This window comes from Lolium rigidum, chromosome 6, assembly GCF_022539505.1.
Source record: "Lolium rigidum isolate FL_2022 chromosome 6, APGP_CSIRO_Lrig_0.1, whole genome shotgun sequence".
NCBI lineage: Eukaryota > Viridiplantae > Streptophyta > Magnoliopsida > Poales > Poaceae > Lolium > Lolium rigidum.
Genome location: NC_061513.1, coordinates 185,415,707 through 185,431,919, shown reverse-complemented (window position 1 = coordinate 185,431,919; position 16,213 = coordinate 185,415,707).

The window sequence follows — 16,213 nt, the reverse complement described above, 5'->3', positions numbered from 1 at the left end:
CACCATCATACTAACATGTAACGACCCCGGATCTGGTAGGATCCAAAGTCCCTGTGATTAAACATGCTAGTCCCTGGATCATTAGCTAGCACTCACAGTCGATGAATTATCATGTAAACCACAAGTCTTTGTTACACGATTCGAATAATCCATAGTACATATTATAACAACTTGCGTAGCCAAAGGCTAGCTCAATACAACGGAAAACGAAATAACATCTTGCAGTCCCATCAATGCCACAGGCTCGTTGAGTGTAGACTCGCGACCTACGCATTCTCACAAGTCGTCGAATAACCTGCAACATGAAAGGTTGCAGCCACGAGAGTGGTCAATACTTTGAATGTATGGCAAATTACACCAAGAAGAGAAACATTGACTACATCTACATGCAAGGCAAACAAGAGGAGGCTTGAGATTTATTTGCGTAAAGCCAATTTTTACAAAGTTAAAGAGAGAAAATCTTTTATCCTACTTTGCAAAACATTGATAAATAATATTGGCCGAGTGGAACACATGGATATTACACACCAAGTGTCCAAATCAACCTAACACTTGGATATGACACACCAAGTCCCAAACTCTTGGATATTACACACCAAGTCCCGAGCACTTGGATATTACACACCAAGTCCCCAAAACCCACCTATGAACGATATTACACACGCCATAGGGTTTTGAAAACTTCTTTGAAAAGAGAGAGGAAATCATTCGAGGCTCCATCCTTCGGATGCTCAAATTGTCCTGTTACCGTGGACACGGCTGATCGATCGGGTTAACACTCTCGAGAGGCTGCGCTCTTTACCCACAATTCACAACCAAGCCTTTTTGCCAAAATTCTTCATCTTCATTAAGGCCAGGACGAGGTCACGACGAAGCTTTTCCTTAGTAGCCCCTCCACCTTCCGGATCCGCCCGTGCCCAAAATTCCTCCAAATGGCGGTACCCAGGTGAGGTTTCCCACTAAGTACTTAGCCAAGACAGAGCCCATATTGTATTGTGGTTGCACTGGAAGCCTCTGACATCTGGAACATGGCAGACTTCTTTGATCCTGGGCGGCAGTCCTCCACCAATCTCACACTCGTTGTCCCGTCAAAACCATTCCGCCCAGAAGAAAACTTAGTTTTATTTTGAAGGAGGATTTTGGGAGAAAAGTTGCGCTCATAAACAGAGCTCAAGTACTTAGAAAATTTTCTTGTTTCGAACCCCTTTTTATAATTACGTAGCATAAGCATAGCACTTAGAAAAATTTAGGGATTCCTATGACCATGATATCAAGTGGAAATATTTCTAAGTAATATTTCTACTCATGGCAATCTACAAAATAGCACGCAACTTGCAAAATATTTTACCAAGTAAAATCTACCAAAACATCCTACACATGCATACTATTCATTTGAAGGAAAAATACATGCATAGAAAACTTGGGACAAAAATTTGAACAAAGGTGTAACTTGCCTTAGTAATATTTGATGATGATTTCTTCCTCGTGAACTTTCTCTCGCACTCCGAATAAATCTAACGCATAGAAAAATTACACGCAATAAACAACCATTGCAAATAAAGAGCCAAATAAAACACAATCATGTAAAACAAAGAAAATACAAAATAACATTAAATTATATATTTATTTCGTATTACAGTAATTATGTTTGGTACAAATGTTAGATATGTTCATAAGGATCAATTTGCAGAAAAAATAATTTAATAGGATTTATATAACTCCAAATATGTTCAAATTAAGTTTAAAACTTCAAAAATTCAATCATGCAGATTAATTGTTCATAAATTTGAAATTCCAACGCCAAAGTGTAGATATTAAAATTATAAAAATAACACAAAAAGAATCGATCAAAACGAAGCTACGGTTATTTAACTATGATTTTTCAAAGTATTAACGTTTTCGCGATTTAGAACTCGTCGCGGCGAAGATGCTCGGGTCGATCCTAATCTGATGGTTACTGTAGCTCCGACTTCAACATCCACTTCAGCTTCGGCACGGCACCACATCAACTTTGCGCGGTGCGATTCGACCAAGTCAATTTTGAAATAAGAAAAGAAAAACTCTAACGCAATGAATTTAATCGAACGAAACTCGCTGATTTAAAGAAACCTAAAACGGAATTGGAATTCAAGTTTTAAGGTTGCAGATTTGATAAAATCTATATTTAGAAAAACTAGTACCATTAGATAGATCTTTTAATTACGAATTCAACGCAAGAAATAAAATCTGAAACAGACCTCTAGATTTGAAGATATAAAATTTTGATGTTTTGACTGGAACGGAAGCTAGCACTCTGGAACCGATCGATCGGGTCAGTACATGCGCGAGGGAAAAAAAATAAAGGAACGTGGCGAGGCATGATAGGCTGTACCGGTTAAAGATACGTACATGGTATCTGCTACGAACGATGCTGGGTGTGGTGGAGCACGACGACGACGAAGCAGACGGGCGCGGCTCTCGGCGTGGATGGTGGTGGCTTGATGAAGGTGATGGCGAGGTGCGGCTCGAGTAGATGATCTTCCTGGTCCAGAACGGAGCCTATCCCCGGCCAGAAGCGACGAACTCCGGCGGAACTTCAGCGTCCATGTCTGCGTCGTTTCCGGGGTCCTGCGTGCGGGAAAAAGAGGTGAGGAGAGTACGGTCGACGATTTAGGAAGCTTAGAGAGAAAGGTAGAGGCAGGGAGGCCCTAGAACCTCGACTTCAAGTCCGGGACGGCGGAACTCCGGCGAGATCGGAACGAGCTCTCAGGTGGTCTAGGGTTTGCGAATTTTAGAAAAACGGAGAGGGGCTGATGCGGGAGTTTATATAGACGGGTTTTCGTGGCGTGGGGGTCACGGATTCAAACGGATTTGGGGCGAAAATCTGAGGATTTGAGGCGATTGGTTCGTCCCGTGTTCATGTCGAACTCAACCTGGAGGTTGAAGAAGATATATGGGCCCCAGCTGTCAGCATCATTACAGGAGAAAGAGAGAAAAAAAAAGGTAAAGGGTTGGCTCCGCGTACGTTGGCTGGCCAAGCCAATCTGGCTGATACGGTCGTGCGCGGAGGACGGTGGCTTCGTTTGGTACGTGTGTGTCCACATGCAGCACATCTTTCCTTTATTTGCTTTTGTTTTCTTTTATTTAGGAAAAACTTAACAGATAATTATTCAATTAAATCTTGAAAACCAAAACATGTAAATTAGGCATAGGGAAATCTCTTTTCGGCCTGAAATAAAATATACAAAAATATTTTATGCACTTTGGCTATATAGCTACTTGTGCATTCTTCTTTTTTTATAATTTAGTGGAGTTTTAGTTTCAATCACTCAATCAATTCAAACAAACTCAAACATACACGAAATACAATAAATCATTTTTCAATGAGATTTAAAATATGAAGTAAATCGAAAATTAATCATGATGAAGTCATATTATCATCTCTCTTGATTTTTCCAAAATACAGAATGTTACTTAGATGCAAATAATACCAGACGTAAGTTTCTCCAAAACTTTGCTTTTAATTGGAAATGTCATATTATTTCCTCTCGTGAAACATTGGAAAATATTTGAAAAGATCCAAAAATTCAAATAATAATCAAATAGGCATATCAAGCATTAATCCACCATAATTTGGGAAAGTCATTTTATTCCCTCTCTTTATACATTTAGTATGGTTGGATAATTACTTTAGTTCAAACTAAAGAAGGTTGAAACAAAAATGAAAACAATTTGGACAGTCACCCACTCGTATAAAAATATTTTAAAGCAAGGTTGAAAAATAAAATTCAAACAAGTCATCAAAATTTCTTTTCATTCATAATTCCAAATCAAAGTCAAACAATTCAATCAACTTAATTTATTAATTTTAACATTCCAAAATTAGGAAATTTTTGGGATGTTACAGACTACCACCCTTAAAAGGAATCTCGTCCTCGAGATTCGAGAAGGCTAGAAAGAAAGGGTTTGGGATAGACTAGGTTTCTACCACCCTTAAAAGAAAGTCGCTTAGAGTATGCTAGAATTTTGCTCCATCGTTTGAAGCTCTTCAAATCATCTATCTTTTAGCATGCCCTGATGTCTTCATCTTGTGTCGTTTAAGCCTGAATGGCAAAGTGAAATCGTCCAAGCTCTACATGGAGTATTTTGAGATGATTCCTTTGCGTTGGTCGTCGAATATTGCATGCATCTCCCGCCATGTTGAAGTGTTTCTCTGCTAAATGTTGATCAACACGGTAGACTATCTTCTGTGCGTCCATATTGATAGCATTTGATTCGTGAATATGTCTTGAATCCATTTTGCAGATCTCCAAGTCATCCCCATTGTGTTTCACTCTCAAAGGGTTCAAGATAGGGAAGAATAGACTAGTGAGAAACGAGAAAGAGACACAGATACCCCATACAAAAAAAATTATTTTGATTTTTGTTGTTGTCAACAAAATAATAAAAATGACAACTCACAAGTCATCGCACCTAACGTTGTAGTGAAGTCTATCTAGGTTTGGTCCCTAATAGGGAACTTGAAATCTTCATAGTCTTCACAGTCTTCAGAAGTGTCTTTGTAGTCTTCTAGTCTTCTAAATCTTCATAGTACTTCAAGGTCTTCAGAGCATTCGGTAGACTATTGTTATCCTTGAAGCATCATTGGCAGGAACATTGTAGATCTGACTTGCTGTAAGATATCGTCTTGAGTAGTCTCTTGAAGTGGGTTAAGGTCAACTATTAATTTTGAAAAGAGAAGGGATTAGAAAATGTTCAGTATAGAAGATGAGTAGTACAAGAGTATTTCGAAAATTACTTAGAAAGTATTAGTCCTAAGGTTTTCCATGACTAAGGTCACGTCCTACAGTCAACTTATGCTCTGATACCATCTGTAACGACCCCGGATCTGGTAGGATCCAAAGTCCCTGTGATTAAACATGCTAGTCCCTGGATCATTAGCTAGCACTCACAGTCGATGAATTATCATGTAAACCACAAGTCTTTGTTACACGATTCGAATAATCCATAGTACATATTATAACAACTTGCGTAGCCAAAGGCTAGCTCAATACAACGGAAAACGAAATAACATCTTGGAGTCCCATCAATGCCACAGGCTCGTTGAGTGTAGACTCGCGTCCTACGCATTCTCACAAGTCGTCGAATAACCTGCAACATGAAAGGTTGCAGCCACGAGAGTGGTCAATACTTTGAATGTATGGCAAATTACACCAAGAAGAGAAAAATTGACTACATCTACATGCAAGGCAAACAAGAGGAGGCTTGAGATTTATTTGCGTAAAGCCAATTTTTACAAAGTTAAAGAGAGAAAATCTTTTATCCTACTTTGCAAAACATTGATAAATAATATTGGCCGAGTGGAACACATGGATATTACACACCAAGTGTCCAAATCAACCTAACACTTGGATATGACACACCAAGTCCCAAACTCTTGGATATTACACACCAAGTCCCGAGCACTTGGATATTACACACCAAGTCCCCAAAACCCACCTATGAACGATATTACACACGCCATAGGGTTTTGAAAACTTCTTTGAAAAGAGAGAGGAAATCATTCAGAGGCTCCATCCTTCAGATGCTCAAATTGTCCTGTTACCGTGGACACGGCTGATCGATCAGGTTAACACTCTCGAGAGGCTGCGCTCTTTACCCACAATTCACAACCAAGCCTTTTTGCCAAAATTCTTCATCTTCATTAAGGCCAGGACGAGGTCACGACGAAGCTTTTCCTTAGTAGCCCCTCCACCTTCCGGATCCGCCCGTGCCCAAAATTCCTCCAAATGGCGGTACCCAGGTGAGGTTTCCCACTAAGTACTTAGCCAAGACAGAGCCCATATTGTATTGTGGTTGCACTTGGAAGCCTCGACATCCGGAACATGGCGGACTTCTTTGATCCTGGGCGGCAGTCCTCCACCAATCTCACACTCGTTGTCCCGTCAAAACCATTCCGCCCAGAAGAAAACTTAGTTTTATTTTGAAGGAGGATTTTGGGAGAAAAGTTGCGCTCATAAACAGAGCTCAAGTACTTAGAAAATTTTCTTGTTTCGAACCCCTTTTTATAATTACGTAGCATAAGCATAGCACTTAGAAAAATTTAGGGATTCCTATGACCATGATATCAAGTGGAAATATTTCTAAGTAATATTTCTACTCATGGCAATCTACAAAATAGCACGCAACTTGCAAAATATTTTACCAAGTAAAATCTACCAAAACATCCTACACATGCATACTATTCATTTGAAGGAAAAATACATGCATAGAAAACTTGGGACAAAAATTTGAACAAAGGTGTAACTTGCCTTAGTAATATTTGATGATGATTTCTTCCTCGTGAACTTTCTCTCGCACTCCGAATAAATCTAACGCATAGAAAAATTACACGCAATAAACAACCATTGCAAATAAAGAGCCAAATAAAACACAATCATGTAAAACAAAGAAAATACAAAATAACATTAAATTATATATTTATTTCGTATTATAGTAATTATGTTTGGTACAAATGATAGATATGTTCATAAGGATCAATTTGCAAAAAAAATAATTTAATAGGATTTATATAACTCCAAATATGTTCAAATTAAGTTTAAAACTTCAAAAATTCAATCATGCAGATTAATTGTTCATAAATTCGAAATTCCAACTCCAAAGTGTAGATATTAAAATTATAAAACTAACGCAAAAAGAATCGATCAAAATGGAGTTACGGTTATTTAACTATGATTTTTCAAAGTATTAGCGTTTTCGCGATTTAGAACTCGTCGCGGCGAAGATGCTCGGGTCGATCCTAATCTGATGGTTACTGTAGCTCCGACTTCAACATCCACTTCAGCTTCGGCACGGCACCACATCAACTTTGCGCGGTGCGATTCGACCAAGTCAATTTTGAAATAAGAAAAGAAAAACTCTAACGCAATGAATTTAATCGAACGAAACTCGCTGATTTAAAGAAACCTAAAACGGAATTGGAATTCAAGTTTTAAGGTTGCAGATTTGATAAAATCTATATTTAGAAAAACTAGTACCATTAGATAGATCTTTTAATTACGAATTCAACGCAAGAAATAAAATCTGAAACAGACCTCTAGATTTGAAGATATAAAATTTTGATGTTTTGACTGGAACGGAAGCTAGCACTCTGGAACCGATCGATCGGGTCAGTACATGCGCGAGGGAAAAAAAAATAAAGGAACGTGGCGAGGCATGATAGGCTGTACCGGTTAAAGATACGTACATGGTATCTGCTACGAACGATGCTGGGTGTGGTGGAGCACGACGACGACGAAGCAGACGGGCGCGGCTCTCAGCGTGGATGGTGGTGGCTTGATGAAGGTGATGGCGAGGTGCGGCTCGAGTAGATGATCTTCCTGGTCCAGAACGGAGCCTATCCCCGGCCAGAAGCGACGAACTCCGGCGGAACTTCAGCGTCCATGTCTGCTCGTTTCCGGGGTCCTGTGCGAGGGAAAAGGAGGTGAGGAGAATGTAGTCGACGAACTAGGAAGCTTAGAGAGAAAAGTAGAGGCAGGGAGGCCCTGGAACCTCGACTTCAAGTCCGGGACGGCGGAACTCCGGCGAGATCGGAACGAGCTCTCAGGTGGGTTTGCGAATTTTAGAAAAACGGAGAGGGGCTGATGCGGGAGTTTATATAGACGGGTTTTCGTGGCGTGGGGGTCACGGATTCAAACGGATTTGGGGCGAAAATCTGAGGATTTGAGGCGATTGGTTCGTCCCGTGTTCATGTCGAACTCACCCTGGAGGTTGAAGAAGATATATGGGCCCCAGCTGTCAGCATCATTAGAGGAGAAAGAGAGAAAAAAAAGGTAAAGGGTTGGCTCCGCGTACGTTGGCTGGCCAAGCCAATCTGGCTGATACGGTCGTGCGCGGAGGACGGTGGCTTCGTTTGGTACGTGTGTGTCCACATGCAGCACATCGTTCCTTTATTTGCTTTTGTTTTCTTTTATTTAGGAAAAAGATAATTATTCAATTAAATCTTGAAAACCAAAACATGTAAATTATGCATAGGGAAGTCTCTTTTCGGCCTGAAAAAAAATATACAAAAATATTTTATGCACTTTGGCTATATAGCTACTTGTGCATTTTTTTTATTTAGTGGAGTTTTAGTTTCAATCACTCAATCAATTCAAACAAACTCAAACATACACGAAATACAAAATAAATCATTTTTCAATGAGATTTAAAATATAAAGTAAATCGAAAATTAATCATGATGAAGTCATATTATCATCTCTCTTGATTTTCCCAAAATACAGAATGTTACTTAGATGCAAATAACCCCAGACAGAAGTTTCTCCAAAACTTTGCTTTTAATTGGAAATGTCATATTATTTCCTCTCGTGAAACATTGGAAAATATTTGAAAAGATCCAAAAATTCAAATAATAATCAAATAGGCATATCAAGCATTAATCCACCATAATTTGGGAAAGTCATTTTATTCCCTCTCTTTATACATTTAGTATGGTTGGATAATTACTTTAGTTCAAACTAAAGAAGGTTGAAACAAAAATGAAAACAATTTGGACAGTCACGTTAATCCACTCGTATAAAAATATTTTAAAGCAAGGTTGAAAAATAAAATTCAAACAAGTCATCAAAATTTCTTTTCATTCATAATTCCAAATCAAAGTCAAACAATTCAATCAACTTAATTTATTAATTTTAACATTCCAAAATTAGGAAATTTTTGGGATGTTACATAACAACATAACAACAAGGGATCCCTAGCTAACAACAAAATAGAAGCTGCTTTGCAGCAGCAGCAGCACACGTCCAGGACTCCGCCTACCCCATCTGCCTCCACTTGTTGCTCCCCTTGGGAGCCTTGGGCTTGAGCGGAGGCATGCGCCCGGCGGAGATCTCCACCCGCTGGATGCTGCGGAGGTGCATGCCGAGCGCCATGTGCTTGGCGCGGAAGGAGTGGGGGTTCACCGACGCGCCGACCTTGGGGTTGGTGTTGCCGATGTTCTCGGCATGCGTGAGGAGGCGGTTGAAGTCAGTGCGGCCGAGCCTCCTAGTGCAGAAGGGGCACTTGTAGACACCCTTGGCGAAGTAGGAGACGTATCGGCCGACCTGCAGCCTCCGCGGACACTGGCGAGTCTTGACGTCATGGTGCTCGTCGTCGCTGCCGACGTCGCCGCCGCATACGCTGATCCATATCAAACGGGAACTATTAGTGAATGAGATGCAACGATGACTAACGTGCATGATAACAAAGTAAGGAAAAACAGAGCCGGCCTCGGTTAGAGTGCACACGATTATATGTCTACGGGGATGGTGTTAGCGAACCATAGCTCATGCACAACAGATTTGTACACAGCAATGGTTCGCTGAACCCACTCTGTAAAAATTTGTGCCCAACGATTCATCATAGGCAAAGAAACAGATTCCAGATCTGATTTTGAACAGATTCCAGAATATTTGCAAAATTAAACGGTTGATATCTTTTGATTCCTGCATAAAATAACTGACTGAGATCCCATAAATTAACTGATTGAGATCCCATTATTACTTGCATAAATTAACCGAACGGCCGAACTCCAAATCTTAAACGAAATCAAGAAGGGATCAAAGCAAAATGGAATAAAATCGGCGCACATATTAACCCAATACTCAACCATCTACAGATCGGCACTAATAGTTACTAGGGAACCAGCAAAAATAGGGTTCAAAAAGGAATGGGGGAACAAAAAAAGGGAGCAAACCATAGTTACCTCGTTCCATGGGTCGTCCATGAAGGTATCGTAGGGGTTCGGAGGCGAGATGTACGTCACCGGCTCATAGGGGTCTGATACGTCTCCAACGTATCGATAATTTCTTATGTTCCATGCTACTTTATTGATGATACCTACATGTTTTATGCACATTATATGTCGTATTTACGCATTTTCTGGAACTAACCTATTAACAAGATGCCGAAGTGCCGGTTCTGTTTTCTGCTGTTTTTGGTTTCAGAAATCCTAGTAACGAAATATTCTCGGAATTGGACGAAATCAACGCCCGGGTTCCTATTTTTCCACGAAGCTTCCGGAACACCCGGGAAGGACCGGAGGGGGCCACGAGCCCACCGGGAGGGTGGCCGGCGCGGCCTAGGGTTGGCCCGCGCCGCCTTACCCCCGGCCGCCTCTTCGACCTTCCGACGCCGCCTCTTCGCCTATATAAAGCCCCCGCATCGAAAACCCTTACGGAGAAAGCCACGATACGAGAAAAGTTCCGGAGCCGCCGCCGTCGCGGAGCCAAGATCCGGGGGACAGGAGTCTCGTTCCGGCACCCTGCCGGAGCGGGGAAGTGCCCCCGGAAGGCTTCTCCATCGACACCGCTGCCATCTCCACCGCCATCTTCATCACCGCTGCTGCTCCCATGAGGAGGGAGTAGTTCTCCATTGAGGCTCGGGGCTGTACCGGTAGCTATGTGGTTAATCTCTCTCCTATGTACTTCAATACAATGATCTCATGAGCTGCTTTACATGATTGAGATTCATATGAGTTTTGTATCACTAGTATCTATGTGCTACTCTAGTGATGTGTTATTAAAGTAGTTTTATTCCTCCTGCATGTGTGCAAAGGTGACAGTGCGTGCACCGTGTTAGTACTTGGTTTATGCTATGATCATGATCTCTTGTAGATTGCGAAGTTAACTATTGCTATGATAATATTGATGTGATCTATTCCTCCTACATATGCATGAAGGTGACGAGTGTGCATGCTATGCTAGTACTTGGTTTAGTCTTTTGATCTATCTTACACTAAAGGTTACTAAAATATGAGCATTATTGTGGAGCTTGTTAACTCCGGCATTGAGGGTTCGTGTAATCCTACGCAATGTGTTCATCATCCAACAAAAGTGTAGAGTATGCATTTATCTATTCTGTTATGTGATCAATGTTGAGAGTGTCCACTAGTGAAAGTCTGTTCCCTAGGCCTTGTTCCTAAATACTGCTATCGCTGCTTGTTTCTTGTTTTCTTGTGTTACTACTGCTGCAATACTACCACCATCAACTACACGCCAGACAAGCTATTTTACGGCACCATTGCTACTGTTCATATATATTCATACCACCTGTATTTCACTATCTCTTCGCCGAACTAGTGCACCTATTTGGTGTGTTGGGGACACAAGAGACTTCTTGCTTTGTGGTTGCAGGGTTGCATGAGAGGGATATCTTTGACCTCTTCCTCCTCGAGTTCGATAAACCTTGGGTGATCCACTTAAGGGAAAACTTGCTGCTGTTCTACAAACCTCTCGCACTTGGAGGCCCAACACCGTCTACGGGAAAGGAGGGGGAACGTAGACATCAAGCTAATTTTCTGGCGCCGTTGCCGGGGAGGAAAGGTAAAAGGTACTCACAGTCCGGATCTCGGCTACTAAGCTATTTTCCGGCGCCGTTGTAAGTACTCAAAGCTATTTCCTTTAGACTCTGCAATTGCGACATTTGGTTTCTTGTTTACACTAGTTAGGCATAATGGAAAACAACAAAAATATGAGAGATCTTTATGAACTTTATCTTGAATTAGGACATGATGTGTTTGAAGAGAGAATTAAAAAACCCATGGAACTTTATATGCATGATAATGGGAATGTTATTAGTATGAATGCTTTGAGCACCATTGTTGCTAATGTTATGGAAAATTCTAAGCTTGGGAAAGCTGGCTTTGATGAGCATGATATTTTTAGTCCCCCAAGCATTGAGGAGAAAATTTACTTTGATGATACTTTGCCTCCCATTTATGATGATTATAATGATAGTAGTCTTTTGTTACCACCTGTTATGGAGGATAAATTTGATTATGATTACAATATACCTCCTATATTTGATAGCTACTTTGTTGAATTTGCTCCCACTACAACTAATAAAATTGATTATGCTTATGTTGGGAGTAGTAATTATTTTATGCATGAGACTCATGATAAGAATGCTTTATTTGATAGTTATATTGTTGAGTTTGCTCATGATGCTACTGAAAGTTATTATGAGAGAGGAAAATATGGTTGTAGAAATTTTCATGTTACTAAAATGCCTCTCTATGTGCTGAAATTTTTGAAGCTACACTTATTTTATCTTCCTATGCTTGTTACTTTGCTCTTCATGAACTTGTTTATTTACAAGATTCCTATGCATAGGAAGCATGTTAGACTTAAATGTGTTTTGAATTTGCCTCTTGATGCTCTCTTTTGCTTCAACTTTTATTTCTTACGAGTGCATCATTAAAACTGCTGAGCCCATCTTACTGGCTATAAAGAAAGAACTTCTTGGGAGATAACCCATGTGTTATTTTGCTACAGTACTTTGTTTTATATTTGTGTTTTGGAAGTTGTTTACTACTGTAGCAACCTCTCCTTATCTTAGTTTTGTGTTTTGTTGTGCCAAGTAAAGTTTCTATGTCAAAGTTGATGTTATATTTGGGATCGCTGCGCAGAAACAGCATTGCTGTCTGTCACGAATCTGGGCACAGTTCTCTGTAGAAAATTCGAAAAAATCTGCCAATTTACGAACGTGATCCTCAGATATGTACGCAACTTTCATTAGTTTTGAGTTTTTCCATTTGAGCAAGTCTGGTGCCATCTTAAAATTCGTCTTTACGGACTGTTCTGTTTTTGACAGATTCTGCCTTTTATTTCGCATTGCCGCTTTTGTTAAGTTGAATGAGTTTCTTTGTTCCATTAACTTTCAGAAGTTTTGTGCAATGTCCAGAAGTGTTAAGAATGATTGTGTCACCTCTGAACATGTGAATTTTTTTGATTATGCACTAACCCTCTAATGAGTTTGCTTGAAGTTTGGTGTGAAGGAAGTTTTCAAGGGTCAATAGAAGAGGGTGATATAATGTGATCGAGAAGAGTGAAAGGTCTAAGCTTGGGGATGCCCCGGTGGTTCATCCCTGCATATTTTAAGAAGACTCAAGCATCTAAGCTTGGGGATGCCCAAGGCATCCCCTTCTTCATCGACAACTTATCGGGTTTCTTCTAGTGAAACTATATTTTTATTCCATCACATCCTATGTATTTTACTTGGAGCGTCTGTGTGCTTTTATTTTTGTTTTTGTTTTGTTATCTTAGTTCTCTGAATAAGTTCATCCTTGTGTGGGAGAGAGACACGCTCCGCTGGTTCATATGAACACATGTGTTCTTAGCTCATAATATTCATGGCGAAGTTTCCTCTTCGTTAAATTGTTATATGGTTGGAATTGGAAAATGCTACATGTAGTAATTGGTAAAATGTCTTGGATAATGTGATACTTGGCAATTGTTGTGCTCATGTTTAAGCTCTTGCATCATATACTTTGCACCTATTAGTGAAGAAATACATAGAGCATGCTAAAATTTGGTTTGCATAATTGGTTTCTCTAAGGTCTAGATAATTTCTAGTATTGAGTTTGAACAACAAGGAAGACGGTGTAGAGTCTTATAATGTTTACAATATGTCTTTTATGTGAGTTTTGCTGCACTTGTTCATCCTTGAGTTCGCTTCAAATAACCTTGCTAGCCTAAACCTTGTATCGAGAGGGAATACTTCTCATGCATCCAAATACTTGAGCCAATATTCATGCCATTTGTGTCCACCATACCTACCTACTACATGGTATTTCTCCGCCATTCCAAAGTAAATTGCTTGAGTGCTACCTTTAAACCATTCAAAAGTTATTACCTCTTATTTGTGTCAATGTTTTATAGCTCATGAGGAAGTATGTGGTGTTTTATCTTTCGATCTTGTCATTTACTTTTGACGAGACTTTCACTAATGGACTAGTGGCTTCATCCGCTTATCCAATAATTTTGCAAAAAGAGCTGGCAATGAGGTTCCCAGCCTCAATTAATTAACTTGCATTAATAATTCTCTTCACATGTTTTGCTCGATTCATCAGTAAGCAACTTAATTTTGCAAATAGACACTCCTCCATGGTATGTGAATGTTGGAAGGCACCCGAGGATTCGGTTAGCCATGGCTTGTGTAAGCAAAAGGTTGGGAGGAGTGTCATCCATAAATAAAGAAAAACTAAACTAAAGTACATGTGTAAACAAAAGAGAAGAGGGATGATCTACCTTGCTGGTAGAGATAACGTCCTTCATGGGAGCCGCTCTTGAAAGTCTGGTTGATGAGGTAGTTAGAGTACCCGCTACCATTCGTTGACAACAACAAACACCTCTCAAAACTTTATTTTTATGCTCTCTTTATGTTTTCAAAATAAAAGCTCTAGCACAAATATAGCAATCGATGCTTTCCTCTTTGAAGGGCCATTCTTTTACCTTTATGTTGAGTCAGTTCACCTATTTCTCTCCACCTCAAGAAGCAAACACTTGTGTGAACTGTGCATTGATTCCTACATACTTGCTTATTGCATTTGTTATATTACTCTATGTTGACAATTATCCATGAGATATACATGTTACAAGTTGAAAGCAACCGCTGAAACTTAATCTTCCATTGTGTTGCTTCAATACCTCTACTTTAAATTATTGCTTTATGAGTTAACTTTTATGCAAGACTTATTGATGCTTGTCTTGAAGTACTATTCATGAAAAGTCTTTGCTTTATGATTCAGCTTGTTTACTCATGTCATTACCATTGTTTTGATCGCTGCATTCATCTCATATGCTTACAATAGTATGATCAAGGTTATGATGGCATGTCACTTAAGAAATTATCTTTGTTATCGTTTTACCTGCTCGGGACGAGCGTAACTAAGCTTGGGGATGCCGATACGTCTCCAACGTATCGATAATTTCTTATGTTCCATGCTACTTTATTGATGATACCTACATGTTTTATGCACATTATATGTCGTATTTACGCATTTTCCGGAACTAACCTATTAACAAGATGCCGAAGTGCCGGTTCTCGTTTTCTGCTGTTTTTGGTTTCGAAATCCTAGTAACGAAATATTCTCGGAATTGGACGAAATCAACGCCCAGGTTCCTATTTTTCCACGAAGCTTCCGGAACACCCGGAAGGACCGAGAGGGGGCCACAGGCCCACCAGGAGGGTGGCCGGCGCGGCCTAGGGTTGGCCCGCGCCGCCTTACCCCCTGGCCGCCTCTTCGACCTTCTGACGCCGCCTCTTCGCCTATATAAAGCCCCTGCATCGAAAACCCTTACGGAGAAAGCCACGATACGAGAAAAGTTCCAGAGCCGCCGCCGTCGCGGAGCCAAGATCTGGGGGACAGGAGTCTCTGTTCCGGCACCTGCCGGAGCGGGGAAGTGCCCCGGAAGGCTTCTCCATCGACACCGCTGCCATCTCCACCGCCATCTTCATCACCGCTGCTGCTCCCATGAGGAGGGAGTAGTTCTCCATTGAGGCTCGGGGCCGTACCGGTAGCTATGTGGTTAATCTCTCTCCTATGTACTTCAATACAATGATCTCATGAGCTGCTTTACATGATTGAGATTCATATGAGTTTTGTATCACTAGTATCTATGTGCTACTCTAGTGATGTGTTATTAAAGTAGTTTTATTCCTCCCGCATGTGTGCAAAGGTGACGAGTGCGTGCACCGTGTTAGTACTTGGTTTATGCTATGATCATGATCTCTTGTAGATTGCGAAGTTAACTATTGCTATGATAATATTGATGTGATCTATTCCTCCTACATATGCATGAAGGTGACGAGTGTGCATGCTATGCTAGTACTTGGTTTAGTCGTTTTGATCTATCTTACACTTAAGGTTACTTAAATATGAGCATTATTGTGGAGCTTGTTAACTCCGGCATTGAGGGTTCGTGTAATCCTACGCAATGTGTTCATCATCCAACAAAAGTGTAGAGTATGCATTTATCTATTCTGTTATGTGATCAATGTTGAGAGTGTCCACTAGTGAAAGTGTAATCCCTAGGCCTTGTTCCTAAATACTGCTATCGCTGCTTGTTTACTGTTTTACTGTGTTACTACTGCTGCAATACTACCACCATCAACTACACGCCAGCAAGCTATTTTCTGGCACCGTTGCTACTGGCTCATATATATTCATACCACCTGTATTTCACTATCTCTTCGCCGAACTAGTGCACCTGTTTGGTGTGTTGGGGACACAAGAGACTTCTTGCTTTGTGGTTGCAGGGTTGCATGAGAGGGATATCTTTGACCTCTTCCTCCCTGAGTTCGATAAACCTTGGGTGATCCACTTAAGGGAAAACTTGCTCGTCGTTCTACAAACCTCTGCACTTGGAGGCCCAACACCGTCTAAGGAGAGGAAGGGAACAGAGGACAGGTCCCC